Source organism: Protomyctophum bolini (genome assembly GCF_963924005.1).
Source record: "Protomyctophum bolini genome assembly, chromosome: 6".
Classification (NCBI taxonomy): Eukaryota; Metazoa; Chordata; class Actinopteri; order Myctophiformes; family Myctophidae; genus Protomyctophum; species Protomyctophum bolini.
Window position 1 is genome coordinate 28,830,183 of NC_137867.1, and position 12,036 is coordinate 28,842,218.

The window sequence follows — 12,036 nt, forward strand, 5'->3', positions numbered from 1 at the left end:
AGAGAGAGAGAGAGAGAGAGAGAGAGAGAGAGAGAGAGAGATTGGAGATACAGAGAAGAGATAGAAGGGAAGATAAAGGAAAGAGGGGGAGGGAAAGAGAGAGAGAGAGAGAGATGAAGAATCAATAGAATAATGCGACAAGAGCCATTTTTAAAACACATGTCACTCCAGACAGCAGTGCAGCCCTGCAGAACACACAGTACACAATCCACCCCCACGTTATCATCCTTAGATCCTCACTGCCTAAATCACTTTTATTTTGTCCTCTAACAGCGATCCGGCACTTCCCTCTACCGCCAACTGTGAGAATGAACCAGACCACCAGAGATAGATAAACAGAAATGGAGCGAGGGAGAAATAGACAGACAGCTGAGGATTCCAATTCAATTATGGAATTATGTAATGCCGCTATTCACATTTGGCGATGCCCGCTTTGCCCTGATGTCGGTCCCGGCATAAGTCTGTAACCCCATATAAGGTTATGGCAGCAATGCATGCAAATTCACTATCATCGTCTGCATTAGGGCAACTGTCACCAATGCAAAGGGGGAGGAGGAGGGTGAAAAGGGAATCAAAGCCTTCTAAGAACCGGGTTATCATAACAAGGGTTAATTATGGAAAGAATACAACAACGTTTTTTCCCCCCTTATCTGGTAGAGCCTATAGGTCTCCCTTTCCTTCCCTCCTCCTTCCCCCATAGGCTTTAGTTGTACCCTTGTCTAGCGGTTAAAATGTGCCGGCTGTGTTTTGTCTCAAGCTGGTTCCTGGGTCTAGCCAAACAACCCCACCGCCCCCCTCACTCCACCCTCGCCACAACGCCTATCTCCTCCTGAAACAGTCTCTAGCTTCCCTCCAGGGGGGCTGGTAGTTCATATTTACCCAGTGTGCCTCTGAGCTTCCTCGGTGTGTGCGTTCTCTCTGCCGTCCGTATCCCCATCAGAAGACTCCTTCCTTCTCCCCTCACCTCTCTATCCCTCTGTCTGTCTATTTCTCTCTCTCTCTCCTCTCTCCCTTCCTCTCTAGTCTCTCTCTCTCTCTTTCGTCTGTGTTCCAGCCCATTCAGGAAGCCATCTTGTGTTTTAATCCTGTTTTACATTAGCTCTAGTACACACATCCCTCTCTCTCTTGCTTTCCCTCTCCCCTCCCTCTAACTCGCTAGTACGCTACAGCAGGTCTACAGGACGCACACGCATGCACGCAAATACACGCGCATTGGAGGGATTTTTCCCCCCAAAGCCAGACTCTGTGATCGCTATCACCACTGCACCGTATAGAACCTCCCTCCTCTCTCTCTCTTTTCATCTAACGCTCCTCCGCGTCTCTCTCTAAATCAGCAGCACACACATGATGTGAATCCACCGCCCTCAAACCCTTCACACAACACACACAAATTTAATATACTCAAGTGCACACACATGTGCACGCGCACACACATACACACACACACACACACACACACACACACAGCTTGCCGGCGAGACGTCACGCTACAGATAGCACACAAAGACAGTCGATCAGCCAATCAGAGGCTAGCGTTGGCTCTGCTGCTAGGGCGAAAAATACAGAGGGAAAGAGAGGGAGGGAGGGAGGGGTGGAGAGGAAGAGAAAGGGAGGGAACATGAGGGATATTAGCTACTATGGGTTAAAGAGAAATGTGTGTGTGCGCGCATGCACGCCAGCAATGGCTGCCATGCGCATGTTAAAGGGAGGTTGACATAGAGAGAAAAAGAGAGAGAGAGACCGAGGCAAAGGTGGACAGAGAGAGAGATGGGGGATGGGACGGCTCTATGCCTGTCAATTATCTCCTCCAGCTTGCCTTCCCTAAACAATGCCTTTGGTATGCCGTATCACTGAACACCATCTGTGTCAGGGTTGCATGCAATAACTGGACTGGACTGCATGGTGCACTCTCATACACGCACGCACACACTCACGCACGCACCGTCGCGCACACACACATAGACACACTGAATGGAACACTGGTAGTCATCGTCTGGCAGGGGGAATGCACAATTACACAGCAAAGCCTGTGACTTTACATGCTGACTCAAATCACGTGCATAGGTGACACAGAAATCAGTTCACAAAGTGTTAATTTTGAAAAATCCCTACTGAAATCAAGTTATCATTTTGAAAAATCCCTACTGAACTAATTGACTACATTCGACAGCAAAGTTAGCACGACCTCCATCCCGGCACACATTCTTTGCTATTGTCGCCGCTTTCACAGCGTCAACAAAGTTACTGCTCTACAAATACACACAATAATATCCAGTAAAAGGTTTCCTCCCTTTGGTCACAATGAGGGCTGTATTGTGCCGGGGATGGGCTTGCGTTTCCTTGTTGAACACTGTGAGACTGGCATACCAAGCATATCTGTGGGGAGCTCTGCCCTCATATGTATGTTTACTTTAATCAAGTTTGAAAGATATCCCTGGCTTGTACCATTTAAAAGAAAGAGAAAAGCTTAAAGGTGAATCGTTCATGTCCAGCTGTGTTTACAGCGGTACTATGCCACTGGTTTGGTTCGTAGCTTTGTTTACAGCGGTACTATGCCACTGGTTTGGTTCGTATAGAAAAAAAAGTTCTTAAAAAACAGTCACTTTGAGGAAGTTTTAGAAAAGAAAAAAAGAATAGGCCTTTGAACAAAGATAAGGTGTATAGAAAACATTTAGCTGCTGGACAAAAGAAAAAGGGAAACCGGAATTCATTGAAAGTTCAGGCAGCCGGGGCACGAAACAAGGGATCGAGGAAAGAGAGAGATAGAGAGAAAAGAGGCGGCCCGGCAGTGACACAGCATTCGTAGGGTCTTTCTGAGCCGCTCTCTCTCTCTCGTATGGCGTGGGAAATCCCTGCGTCTGACGTCAGCAGCACAGCCACGTGTGCCACTGTGTGTGTGTGTGTGTGTGTGTGTGTGTGTGTGTGTGTGTGTGTGTGTGTTTGTGTGCGTGAATGAATGTGTCAATGTGTGTACGTGTGTGTAAGCCAGGGGTGTGTGTTTGTGGTAAAGCGGGACAAGATGAGGAGAGCGGCGCTGCGCTGCCGTATAGTTGTGTGCTGTTTTAGTGGTGGTTACCATGCGGTAGCAATAGCGGCACACTGTTGTATTTAAAAGGCACCTCTCCCGTTAGGTCGACTACGCGAGCCAGCCATTCAGCCCTCATTCTCGGACCAAACGATCTCTGTAAGCGGGAGTCCGATAGATACACTCGTTATCGCTGGTTTTAGATAGCACGTCTGACAAGAGGCCAGTGTTGGATACCGTAGGTACCCAAATGTAAAGCACGTTTTGTCATGTTCAGAAATGTGGTATCGTTGCATGCATTTGCCTAATTCAAAAAATGGAATTTCAGCTCATTCTGCAGTTGCATATTTGACGTCACTCAATTGTTGCTTTGTGCTTATAATGCTGGCAATGTACATAGTAAAAGTGTTCATTTATCCATTTGAAACTCAGAAATCGCGTGAGCAAGGTTGCCACTGACCGAGACGTTGCTTGAAAAAAGAAATCTCCTGTAAGGGGCAAGTTGGACAGTGCGCTGTAATCTTTTATTGTTGGAGTGTACAAATTAACACTTTACCGACAATAAACCACTTCTGACCTACTTCTTCTTTTTACAGTGTAGGAAATGAAGATGCACATGTAGTGTGCAGTACATGTAGATAGGGCTACATGTGGCTGTAATGGACAAACTGCAAAAGGTGAACTAACAAAGAGTAAAGGGGAAGCAGCAGACTGGTAGGTCTCTCCACCCTGTGTTCTCCTCAACACTAAGCCAGGCTGATTACTGAGCACCTGGCACACTCTGAACACAACAGATCATTACCCACCCAGGCACCCACCCACCCCGACCTCCCCCCACACACATGCACACACGCATACACAGAAAAACATTTCAGTCTGAACTTCTGTCTCTCACTGTTGTCCACTTATACATAATGACAGATTAGACACACACACACACACACACGCCTACATCCAAACCTTTGATAAGCCACACCTCCCCAGTCCCCATACCCCAGCTTCACGCACGCACGCACACACACACACACACACACACACACACACACACACACACACACACACACACACACACACACACACACACACACACACACACACACACACACACACACACACACACACACACACACACACAATAGTGTAAGATCTCTATGGAAAAGGAGGATAGACAGAGGAGAGTGGGTTGATGTGGTCTGGGGGGTAGTGGTTCAGCTCTATTACAGTCCAGTTAATGGTATTAATTAGGCACCGTTTCCTGTGACTATAAGACTACAATGTCTACTTTAAGTCCCTACCCACACATTTCCACTTCATGCACATACATGGGCACCACACATGTGTGCTCCATGTGCATGCAATGCATACTGTAAGCAAGCATACTGTAAGCAAGCCACTGCCAACAATAATACACCTGTGTATCCATTTGCCTATATTACCAAAGCCAGAGCAAGACTGCTCTAAAGGAAAAGCAGGAAAACGTCCTTCCCTTCCATGTACCATCATTGTTGCGGTTTACACAGATTATTAGTTTGTGGCTCCTGAACTGGACCAATTTCTGCAGGTCTACGTGCTTGAGAGGTAGCGACAATATGCTGTATTTATAGGATTATTTCACAAGCATTGCACTCCATGTTAACTCATAATGAAGGCAGTGCATGTGATACTCAAATGAAAAGATGGAGGATGTGGTTGCTAGGCGATAAGGACTCAGCTGTTCACATCCACAGAGGGGTCAGAGGGGAGTGATGGAGGGATGTAAACATACAGTGAAGGAAGGAGAGGTCGCACGTGATGGAGTGATGGAAGAGGAGTGTTGGTGATGGATGGACCGTTAACCTATTGTTCAAAGCAACTCATGAGCATGTGTGACTCTCTGTTCAGTGGAGGTGATCGCGTGCACACACCCACGTAAACGTACACGCACGCACGCACGCACGCACGTAAACGTACACACACACACACACACACACACACACACACTTATCATTGATTACTAAGTGTTTGTGTGTGTTACTAGTACTGTATGTATGTGTGTATTACTAATCAACATAATATCCTATACCTAGGAGAGACTTGTATATACTCTGTTCCAAACCACAATTATAAGCAGGATACAGTACACAATAATATCTTTAGTGATTATCAAATTAGACTAAGTTTGAAAGAGGTTCTTTCTTGGCCTAATGGGAGTGTGTGCTTGCCAAGTTTCATGCCGAAAGGTCCTGAGGTGCGTCAGGTGCCCAAGATAAGCCCTTCACGGATGGATGGAAGGTCGGACGGACGAACAGAATCACAGGAGTGAAAACATAATCCCGTGCCTTCAGCCGGTCCGGCCTGATGGGGATAAAATAAGAACATGCATAAAGGGGACTAGGACTAGGGGATTGAATTCTCCACATTGCCTCTGGTTTGTCCAGGCGTTCATATGAAAACAGCTGGCCGTGCACGAGTGGGAAGTCGGTCGATCTCTGTCACTCCGCTAGTTATGGGTTGGTCACCTGTTCAATGGGGTGTGTTACTTGGAGGATTAGAGTGTTTCTCTGCATGCATTATAAAGAATGAAACTCCTCACTCTCAGGTGAAAACAATTGACATTGCCTTGAAATTATGCGTATCAGAGACATGTGGTTGTCTGTGCTTTCCCTAGGACCAACTTTAGGAGCTGTGACATGTGTTGATGAATGGAAAAGAAGAGTTTCCAATACAGACCTGTTATGGAATGGAATGTTTGGAACCTAGTTACCGGTGGTTAAAAGGAACATTCCACTATGTTCAGTGAATGTCTTCAGAGGCGGAAACTCCGTGGGTTCAGAGGCGCGATTGAACCCCCTGGCATTTTGGCAAAGGCGCGACTGAACCCACTGGCATTTTGGCAAAATATATCTATATGCACTGCAGTAAATTATGCACCCACTGACTGTCCACTGAAATTTCCCCTCCCCAGTGGTCATGTTGTCATGCACGTAGTCACATACCTTTACGAGGGGTTACAAGATAGGTGTTGGGCCGCCGCCCATGCCCATTCAAATGCTAATAAGGTGGCTTTTGTTCTGCTGCCAGGTAGAGAGTACAAATGTCGGATACAGTACAGTACAGGATTTATTTCCATTTGACTACGATGATGAAGCACCCTCCAGCCAAGAAGAGTTATAGCTGTAAGGAGAAACACTTTCCTCGTACTTTAAATGGTACGTCAATAAGCGACCGCCACAAAGTGACTGCTTTACTGTTTATCATTGATCATGTTGAAATGTTGCTGAAACAATTTAATGTGTTCTTCGTTGTGAACTGAAACACTGTGTTCATTAACAAACTGTAAATAAAGTACCAACCGAAAAAACAAAACTCGCTTTTTTTTCCACCGCTGGGGGGGGGGGGGCGTGGCTGCTTGAACCCCCTGCCGTTATAAGAACTTTCCGCCTCTGAATGTCTTAATTGTTGTTCTCTCTTCCTTTTTGTGAAAATTGACAGTTTTCAAATTACACAATAACAGAGGTAAGAAAAAGACGAGGAACTTCTTTAGTCCTTGGTGCTCTGGACTAGCCCATTGACGCCTGGTGCAACGTATACGTTGTTCTACCCTTGATGCCGGCACGCTCTCTGTGTCTCATCAGCTATTGCTATACATGTAGCAACATAACTATTTTTAAAAAAATCATCAGAATTTGAAGGTTTTCAGAAAACTTAAGTCAGGCCCTAGAAGGCGTTCCCAGATTCGGCCTCAGGCATCAATGGGCTAGAGCATGACCGGTGATGCCATATTTTTGGGTCTGATGCCGATTCCAATTTTTTTGAGAGACTAAGGGCCGATTCATACTCCTATTTTACCGCTGTTTCGGCGCTGTAGTGCCGAAATGATTTCGGCTCGTCAGAAATTTTCAGTAGCACCGAAGAGCCGACTTTAGGAGGGTACCCGCCCCCCCGAACCTCAAATGACGTCAAATTGTAGGCTCTACAGAGCCGAACCGACTTTTATTTGGTTCTAAAATAGGAGTATGAATCGGCCCTAACCAAGAACATTTAACTTTGATAATACAATAAGGAATACACGCAAACAAGTAAATACACACAAGAACTGAACTCTTGGTAACTCTGGCAGCTGAGGCACCACAATACTCTATGTATTGTTTCGATATACTTATTTACAAATTATCACAATCACTTATTAACAGCTACATAATTGCAGATAAACTGATATATCGGTCCAGTCGGGCTCTACTCTGGAAATGGTCACACCAGTCAGTCATAAATCTGTTAGTAAGTATGTAAAGTCCTTGCTACATTCTTAATAGTACCACCACCACCACCAGCAGCAGCAGCCAACCCACGCCTGTTCCTGTGGCCTTGTCTACCACACTGACATACTCCTCCTGGCCTTCAGTGTCCTCTACACTCCACTGGTGTAGTAGAGAGGAAAGAGTGTCATATTTTCAAGGTGTCAGGAGCTTTGGCGAGCTTTGGCGGGTCAACCAGAATAGCATGTATAACATGCACACATTCCTGAGTTTACGTCAGTGGTGTTAAGCCTTGACTTCACCCTTTCTTTTCTGCATCTATTCTGTCCACTGCACCACTGAATGAAACAGTGATGCCTAAACTTAAAATGTGCTCCCGGTTTGAGCATCTTGCCAACCTATACCAGTTATTATGAGAGGTGACACTATTAGAGCTATAACGTCAAAGAAATAACTTGTTAATCAAAATATGTATCAGTTATTATTATATGAAAAAGTATTGCCTAATGCCTAGTACCTGCCAGTCCACCCCAACAGGTTGCTAGGGAGCTTCCTTGGCTGTCATACTATGAAAGGCTGTGCTCGCCTGCCTGTTCCCGCCATACTGCTGAGCATTTATTGCCTATTCTTATACTCCTTGACTTACAGCCCATCCCCCATCTGCAGTTCAGAACCCAACTGCACATTCACTCACACACACACACACACACACACACACACACACACACACACACACACACACACACACAGTGGGCTAAGGTCAACCCCCACCCTCATGTGAGGGGTCAGGGGTCAGAGGAGAAATACAGGGAGCTGGAGGAATTCTCCTTTGCTGCCGTTTGTTAGACCCTCGCACACCCTGCCTCTACATAGACAAACAACCTGGGACCAAGACAACACTCACACAACCACTACTTCAGCAAATACTGGTTTTATTCTATAGCACATGACGAAGCTCATGGCGAAACGCGTCATGCTAATAAATAAGTTGATGCAGTAAGTTGTCCGTCTCTGTTCCCTGGAGTGTGCAGTCCCTTCCTTGGAAGGTTTTTTCCCTTTATGATACTGGTTTTCTTCTGTTAATAAACTGTTAATGTATCCATCTGGGTCAGTATCCATTGAGACTTGTCAGGTTATACACCGACTGGCATCTTTGCCATGGATGGAGACACTGTCCGAGTCTCCATACACATTCTCCACAAAAGCGTGGAAGACTCCTGGAATTCTGTTTTTTTTATCCACACATACACAAGCCTATATGTAGTCAGGTGAGCGTTGCCTTTCTTTCCCAAACTGTAGTGATCACCAAGTTAGGATGATGGTGTCTTTAACAGGTTTACAACGTCTGTCTGCCAGGAAAAAACCTGCTAGCTCTTTCTCAACACAGCTTCAAGTTAGTTTACTGTAACTCAGTCATGGCTTTATTTTTGCATTTGCAAAATTCCAATAATAGTTTAACTATTAAGCTACCTTTCAAATATGAAAAAGGTTACAGAGACAATGGTAGACCAAACTAAGGACAGACTCACTTCACAACACTGCTTCAAATTAGTTTGATCTGAAATTGACTGAACAAATTCTCATGGATTGGCATAATTGCAAAACTACCACATACTACCTGGAATCAATGAGGAATGCTGCTCAAAGTTACAAAGTACAGGACAGTCAAAAACAGGAAATCAGTAGGCCTATAAGTCACTGAAGGCATTATGAACTGCTTTTTTATAGATATTTTTGGGGTTTCTTCTGCCTTTATTTGACAGTAAAGTAGGCTAACAGGACTACAACACACTACCAGGCTTAGCAGCCTTGGTGAACCGCGTTTATACCGGATAACGCATGCAAAATAAAAGCCACAATCATCACATATGTAAATGGAAATATAGGTAATGTGTTGGTAGCTTGGGGTCTACAATGGAAACAAGTGAGTTACTATTTGTCATCCTTGATGACTTTAAAAATCAGATACATTTGTACCAATTTATTTTAAGAATCACTGAAACAAACTGTTAATCTAAGTATGTAAGCATTAAGCAAGCTAGTAACTTAAAAAAGTAACTATCTATCCTGAAATGTAGGGAGAAGCCTGTCAGGACTAGTCAGCTGAGGAATGCCTACAGTAGGGAGGGTCCAGACAGCGGCTGGAAGGCCTGTGTAGTTTCAAAGAGCCTGGATTAATTTCCCACACAAGTTGTTTATAACCTGGCCTGATGGAAATAGAATGTTTTTGTTGTATAGTTTGCACAAAATAAATAATTAGTGAATCAATTCATTGACAGACAGAGACAGCCCTTAGTAGTAAGTCACTCACCTCAAAGTCACTCTTCTTCCTCAGCTGGTCACACTTGCGCCGCTTACAGATCTGCTTGCCCGTCTTGCGGTTCACACAGTTTGTGCATGTGCCACAGTTCTCCTTACGCAGGCATGGGGTACACATCCGACATTTTGTCCTCTTCTTCTTGACAAGATCTAATGTGTCAATAGGTGGTAGGGAAAACAGCCCAGCTTGGTGGTGTTCAGAGTCGATGTACTTGCTTAGTGGGGAAACCTTTGATGGTTCATCCACGGATGGGGCACGAGGCCTTGGCCTGGGCATTGTGACAACTGTACAGCTCAATGGCCGTGCTAATCTCTACGGCTGGTTTAAGGTGGACTGAGATAATAACGCCACACACAACAGCTCACAGGTAGACAAGTCACTAGAGAAAAATAAAACTGTGAAGTGTGTTTTTGTGTGGAACGTCTATCAAGTGCATTTCTGTCAAGTCTTTTCTGTTCTAAAAATGTGTGCTACCATGAATTAACATGTCTGGCAAGAATTAGAATCTTGTGGCCACTGTAGGCCACTGGTGAAATGGTTAAGTGTCATGTCTGGTAGCTGTTCTATGGGATATACATTAAGATTAATCCATCTTGTTTCTTCTGTCACAGAGTGGCCTGATGAATCAGAGTTAAGTTGTCAATGCTGGTGTGGAACCTCTTCTTCCACACCCAGAGAATGGCCGGAGTGAGGGAAGCCATGGCCCTGTCAGCCTGGGCACAGCAACTGGAGGGCTGGGGAGATAAAAATGTGGTGATGATGGTACTTTAAATATACCTGTACATCTAAACAGTCTTATACTATGAAATATGTACTTGTAGCTTATTGCTTAGTGCCTTAGTTGATTGAAAATCATATATCACATGGAAAGAGACACTATTTCTAGTGGATTTAGAAACACAGGACGACATTTTAATCTACTTTTTAGCTATGATTATTGTCAATATAATAAATGTAATCTAAAAAGTGGTTGAGTAACACTCTTTTGATTGTTTCTTTAGTTTTTATTTTGTAAAATTCACAATACATTTTTGATTAATATTTCCTGCTGTTCCTTGTTGGAAGTTGGAATCTTCAGAACGTTTCAACTGTGAAAAATAAAATGCCATATAGGCCTACCTTATAGCCTAGGTCTGCTTCTATAATATTTTTGATGCATTGGACAGGATATAAAACTTTTTTGCAGTAATTATATCTAGAGTGGGACAGACACACCATATCTTTTGCCACTTTTTTTTGCCAACTTTGCCAAAGAATATCCACTTACCTAATGCCTATATGACGGAATATAATAGCTTATTTTTGAGGGGCTTCTATATACAGGGACACAGTTTAATGTTTGTTTAGTCGCTAACACAAACATTAAATGCCATTGACAATAAAGAGAGTTTTATGTTTTTTTGTCTGTTTGTTTTACCTCCCCAAATCATAGCAACATGAGTTAGACATTAATATATTAGCACCCCTCACTTCACACGGGTGTGATTTTCATATGGCAAATGATCGCTGTGCACCTGCACCAAATCCAAAGACTTCTCCCACTGGGGATGGGGAAAGTCACGTGATGCAGAATTGATACATTTAAATTAAATAGGCCTAGATAACGTAGGCTAGGCAATAGGCACGCTTTATCTAACTTGAATTGATACAAATGTAACAAATTAGTTAAACACTCAAATTAGGCTGTCTGTGGCTTGGCTTGCTTGTTTGTTGTTGTTCAAGATACAGATACGAATTTGTTCACAACTATTTTAAACATGAAAGGGAAATACATTGAGTTAATAGAGTATAGACTATGATGTCTGACTATCTAACAAAGTGTATTATACCTTGCATAGTTGTTAAAGTAGTAGACATCGAGCATGACCACTCAGGTTGAAGCTGAAAGCAGCCTACCGCCGGTATAGTTTTACTTGAGATATGAGTAGCCTACACACATGCCTGAGAGAGATAGGCTATATTTTAAAGTAGACCTATAGCATAATATTGCACAAATTGTAGGCTATTGGGCCTATCTATACATGCATGGACTAATTGTTTATCCCCCAAAATCATGGAGGTTAATCTGACCTTTGAGACAAATATAAATCAATATGTTGCCAAATATGCAGTTACGGCTTTCGATTGGTTCCTGCTGATTACTAATTCCATTCGCACTAAATGCGAACGTCCACGATATACTCTAAAGGTAGTTGCACACCGGCCGCGTTTTTCTTTTTTTTATGCAGAAAGATTCCAGAAAGGCACCGGCTTGGAATGAAGCCATATGCCACCCAGTAGCACGCGTTCCATCAACTTCCCATAAGCACATGGCTTATTCAGCAGTTTTTCCCCTTCATTCGCAGCAGCAGGCACTTTAACATGCGGCAACTTGAAAGCACGCCGTCATGATGCAACAGAAAACCATGTCAGCACTGAGCAGCCCTATCGTTTTGTAGCCTGCCTGTCGTGTCGAC

General features: G+C 44.0%; 1 protein-coding gene across 2 annotated transcripts in view; it reads right to left on the bottom strand.

Moving 5' to 3' along the window:
* Nucleotides 1–1,007, bottom strand: part of tet3 (tet methylcytosine dioxygenase 3) — a 48,540-nt gene extending 47,533 nt beyond the window's left edge. The window contains exon 1 of one of the 2 annotated variants that reach the window (XM_080766115.1): nucleotides 880–1,007. The gene's annotated coding sequence lies outside the window, so the exon portion shown is untranslated. The remainder of the gene's footprint in view (nucleotides 1–879) is intronic. The other variant, XM_080766118.1, reaches the window with a different exon arrangement.
* Between the last annotated feature and the right edge of the window lie 11,029 nt (nucleotides 1,008–12,036).